General features: G+C 36.1%; 1 non-coding gene across 1 annotated transcript; it reads right to left on the bottom strand.

Moving 5' to 3' along the window:
- Positions 1-4,922: 4,922 nt before the first annotated feature.
- Positions 4,923-5,029, bottom strand: LOC126000239 (U6 spliceosomal RNA). Its single transcript, XR_007492595.1, has one exon. It is a non-coding gene; the product is annotated as a U6 spliceosomal RNA (small nuclear RNA).
- Between the last annotated feature and the right edge of the window lie 583 nt (positions 5,030-5,612).

Genomic DNA, 5,612 nt, shown 5'->3' with positions numbered 1-5,612 from the left:
CCTCTATATTTAGTAGATAGGAAAACATTAAAAATGCATGAGGAAATATAAGGTCCTTTATGATATGGCTCTTGTTTATCCCCACAGTCTCATCCACATACTGCAGCTCTCTTAAGCAATTCTTTAACATCTCCTTGCCCTAATCTGAACTAATTTTAAGAGTCTACTAAGCACACTGAACTCTTGTCTTGTTGTTTAAGGGATTTGGATATATTTTAACATCAACCTGGAACACTATGCCTCCCTTGGCAGGAGTAACCTCAAAGAGAAAGACACCTAAACTTTTTATATCTGCCTAAGTAATCTAAGAAAACCATTTCATTTTATACTGGGGTTACTTATCTTTCTATTTCATTATTTCTCAGTAGGGCCTGGTACATAACTGTCAATTAATATTTGAATTAATTAAATGGAGGATTCAGGACTGTGATGCTGTGTTCCCTTTTACTTTTGGGTAGATGAAGGGAAAGGAATATCTAAAGAGGTGCTCAGGTGACCTGCGTCCCCCTCCCAGCAATACTTGGCCAACCTACCCATTAGTTTAATGTGATGGTCTGAGGACATGGTGCTGCTTAGTCAGGTCCTGCAGCAAGGAATTACCTAAGTCACTGCTGTGGTGCTCAGGAGTCTCCAAATGCAACAATGCTGGGGACCAAGTGAGGTTGATGATAAACTATGGACTCAATATACAGGTATGTACCTTAATGCTTTATTATATATCTGGGTCCTAACACTGTATTCTTTTTTGACAATAATTTTTGTCTTTTATTTATGTGTTTATTTATTTATTTTAATCATAATTTATTTAAGCACCATGGTTTAAAAATATTCATAATTGGGCTTCAGTCAGAGAATGTACACTACCCTTCAGCTGTGTATATTTTCCCTCCTTCCCCACAACCTGCTTGTCTTCAGGACAGGCATTCTATTTCTCTCATTATCATTGTCATGACAGTTGTTAGTGCAGTTATTTCTCTATCTACATTCACCACTCTTTTGTGATAGCTTCATATCATGGTTTGATCCTTCCAGTCCACCTCTCTATTTTATCTGGGTCTTATTACCATATTATCTTTCATTTTTCTTAAATCCTACAGACAAGTGAGACTATGATATGTCTATTTCTATTTCTCTCTCTGACTCATTTAACTCAGCATCATAGTCTCCATGTCCATCCATGTATAGCCACATTTCATGACTTCATTTTTCCTAACAGCTGAGTAGTAGTCCACTGTATAGATGTACCAAAGTTCCCTTAGCCACTCATCTGTTGTCAGACATCTTGGTTACTTGCAGATTCCAGCTATTGTAAAAGCACTGTAGTCAACATAGGAGTGCAGAGGGCATTTTTGTAATGCTGTATTCTTAATCCACACAAATCATTGCCTTTGCCTTCAGCTGGGAGTAGAAAACCAAACAATAAAATTATTCTAGAGAAGTGATTAACTCAGAGCTTAATTCTCAGCATACCACCATTTCCTCCAGTATAATGAAAAAAAATAGTTCCTGTTGTCTCTTATGTCTTAGAAATTGTCTAAATTGTTCTATCCTTAATACTTCCAATTCTCATTCCACAAACCTACTTCAATACCTCCATTTCCTTTCCCAAATATTCCACCACCATCCCATTGGCACGATAATAATCTGGTTTGATGTGAGGTGTGTGTGTTTGTGGTGTGTGTGTGTGTAGCATAGGATGGGGTAAAAGGGAAAGGGAAAGAGAAAGGGAGAAAGGGAAGAGAGCAAGGGAGAGGGGAGGAGCTGAGGTACTGATATATTTCCTGGCAATGGAAATCCTTCTCTTTCCATTTCTGTCCTTTCTAAAAAATGACAGCTATTATCAGGATTAATTTTAAGATATTCCCGATGTTAAAGCTCTATATCATAACAGAATTTCCAAACCTACTTTTCTTTTCTTTTTTTCTTTTTTTTCGGGCCACACCGATTTGACGCTCAGGGGTTACTCCTGGCTAAGCGCTCAGAAACTGACTTTGGCTTGGGGGGACCATATGGAACATCGGGGATCGAACCACGGTCCTTCCTTGGCTAGCGCTTGCAAGGCAGACACCTTACCTCTAGTGCCACCTCGCCGGCCCCTCCAAATCTCTTTAAAACAGTCATTATATGGGAAACGTATGGGAAAAAGAAAACCAGCAAATCCAAATTGTTTTTAAAAGTCTAAATTCCATTAACTTCAAAGTTTGGTGGAACAGGCTTACTACAAGTCAAAAAGAAGAACATTTTTTGAAGTAATGAAAAAGCTGAATAAGCCTGGTATAGAGAAGATGAGCTATGGTCAAAGGATCTTTGGAAGTCATTATAAAAATTAATAACAAAATAATAATAGTAACAAAAATAATAAGCACTAAAAACATACTAAAGAACTTCTAATGGTCCCTGGGGCAGGAACCGAAAGGACCAATTCTCATTGTCTTAAATCTTTGGTTGATAAGAAAAATACATTTTCACTTAATTCTCATAAACAGTGACCCTTTTTCTCCTCTCTGGACAAAGGTGATATATTATCACTTTTGCTTCTGGATATTAAACTCGTACCTAATGGTATATATGCTTGGTAATATATGCACCTCAAAACTTAAGCTGACAAAAATGGGCCTGCTTTCATCTATTTGTCTTTCAATTTCTGTACATAAATGCAGCAGGGAAGTGGGGGAATTTAAATGCACAGCAGGCATCTGATGTATTTTTCCATAAACTAGGCTGCAAAGCATAGCAAGAGTTGAAGACAAAAAAAAAAGTCCTCAGATGCAATCTTCCCCTAAAGAGGCAAGTGAAACCAAGGGGGAGAATAATAGAAGAAAAATGAAAGGAAAAAGTATAATTACTAGTGCATACCTTTTAAAAACAATTCAAAATAATCATTATCCAGGTTAACATTGAAGATGAGTTAATACTCAGTGCAAAAAAATAAAAGAAAGGAGAGGGTCCACTTTTTATTCTAAATAAAACCAAGAGCTTTTTAGTGCTATTAGAATGGGTGTCATTTCTCGTCCTCAATATTTTTATTTAATTGATATCCATGATTTATAAAATTATTCATAACTGAGTTTTAAGCATGTAATACTTCAACACTAATCCTACCACCAGTGTTCTGACCTACGAATCTATTGATAGCTGAATTTCAGGCATATTTTTGTTTTGTTTTGTTTTGTTTGTATTTTAGGTTTTTGGGTCACACCCGGACATGCTCAGGGGTTACTACTGGCTCTATACTCAGAAATCGCTCCTGGCAGGCTCGGGAAATATATGGGATGCCAGGATTCGAACCACCGAACTTCTGATGCAAGGCAAACGCTTTACCTCCATGCTATCTCTCCGGCCCAGACATATATATATATTTTTTTTATTTTTATTTTGATCAAAGTCGACTACAAATCTTTCACAGTAATTTTTTAGGTACATAGTGACATTGAATCAGGGGCACTCCCACCACCAATGTTGTCCTCCCTCCACCCCTGTTCCCAGCATGCATCCCACATCCCCCTCCTTTACCACCTGGGTTGTTAGTATAACTAGTCCCCTCTGTGTCTAGCCTGTCTGATCATTTTTTTATTTCTACTTGATGTTCATAAGACTGTCTGGTCTTGGTACCCTCCATTATTTCCCCCTCAATTTGTGAGGCAAAATAAGATAGTTCAAATTATGTGTTTCTGTTTAACAAAAGAAAAATAATAAAATGGGGCAAAAATCAAACAAGCAAAAAATGGGAGGAGTCCTTCTAGAGGCTATAAATATCAGTTTAAGAAAAAGAGGAAAAAGGGAGAAACCTAACAACAATACTAAAAAATTTTTAAAAAATCAAACAAAAAACTCGAAACACACCACAGCCATAAAGATACCAACCACACAATAACCACGGTCCAGAAATAAAAAAAAATAAAGCATACACACACACAAAAGAAAACCCACAGGAAAATAAAAACAAGCAACAAACAACAACAATAGCAAAACCAAAAAAAAGTTAATTTGTGCTTCTCTCTCTTTTTCTTCTTGCATAGGCACAGTAAATATTAGAGAAATTAGAAAGGGATTCTCTTGGCCTAAGAGATACAGGGTTTCTCCATCAGGCATAATATTTTAACATTAATCCATCACCAGTGTCAATTTCCCTCCACCAGTGTTCCCATACTCTATCCCCATTCCTAACAGGCCAGCTTGACAGGCACATTACAAAGTTCAGTGACTGCAGTGTATAGCTCATATTTTCATTATTTTGAATCTGTCTTTTGGATATAAAGCTATATCACTCTTCTACATCACTAATATAACTGAAGCCTCAACCCCTGTTTTCCCATTCTCGTCTTAGGATAGGTGACACTTCACAAGTGGTTACATTCAGCAGTGGACAGAGTAAGCAATTCATGTAAAAGTTTCAGAAACAAAATAAGAATATTTGGAATAAGTAGCAATACACAAGGAATAAACGCTAGTAATGTGTGTCATACCTCCTGGACTTGGATACTATGAAACTTGAATAAATATAAAAATAAATTTGTGTATTTTGTTCTCTACTAATTCCCATTGTATCTCAATGGATAATTATGTTTTGATACGTTTATATCAGATAGTCAAGTAGAGATCGGAGAACAGAAAAATATACCAGTTAAAAGACTCATGAAATAGGGAGTTAAAGGAAACCATGAGAGACCATATTAAGAAAACAGGCTTTGACAAAGGAATTTTTTCTTGAAAAACTCTATGTAGTGATGGAGTATGTGTGCTCCAGTTTATGTAAATGGATAATTTTAATATCTAACTTATAGATCACGAAAAATTGGTAGTTATTACTTATATTGCGAAGCATTCCACAGAAATCTTTAAAATACCATGCTAACATAGTACATTTAAGATTTATTCTTTTAAATGTGGATGTATTTATAAAATTTCTTACAAATAATTTTTTAAATATGGAACGCTTCACGAATTTGCATGTCATCCTTGCACAGGGGCCATGCTAATCTTCTCTGAATTGTTACAATTTTAATATATATGCTGCCGAAGCAAGCACCAAATATTTTTAAATAAAATGAGGCATACCAGTGCCACAAAAATTTCAAGGGGATTTAAATTGTACATTTGCAAATGTGAACACTGCCCTCCTGAATTTCTTGAAAGCAATGAAAATTGTAGTGTGGGAGAAAGGCAGAAAAAAATCCATACCTTAAAACCAAAATGTTGAACTTATGTACAAAAGTAAGTAATGGTCTCCACTGAGAAAGTAGAGTTTTGTTATAAAAATGAGTAAAAAATATATTGTTTTGTTTTTGGAGGGTTTTTTGTTTGTTTTTTGACCACACCTGGTGACTCTCAGGGGTTATTCCTGGCTATGCACTCAGAAAATACTCCTGGCTTGGGGGACCATATGGAATACTGGGGATCGAACCCAGGTCTGTCCTGGGTAAGCCATGTGCAAGGCAAATGCCTTACTGCTGTGCTATCGCTCTGGCCCCTTAAAAATATTCTTAAAGCATTGTAGAGATCAAACTTAGGAAAAAGCACTAAATAAAAGAAAGAAGTCATTAGAAATCTCCTGAAAAGAATAAAATTGTCTATGTGTGAAGGAAATGTGTTTATACATTTAGAGAGCTTAG

The sequence above is a fragment of the Suncus etruscus genome, chromosome X, assembly GCF_024139225.1.
Source record: "Suncus etruscus isolate mSunEtr1 chromosome X, mSunEtr1.pri.cur, whole genome shotgun sequence".
NCBI classification, from domain to species: domain Eukaryota; kingdom Metazoa; phylum Chordata; class Mammalia; order Eulipotyphla; family Soricidae; genus Suncus; species Suncus etruscus.
The sequence above is the reverse complement of the archived record's forward strand: the minus strand, read 5'-3'. Positions and strand labels throughout refer to the sequence as shown.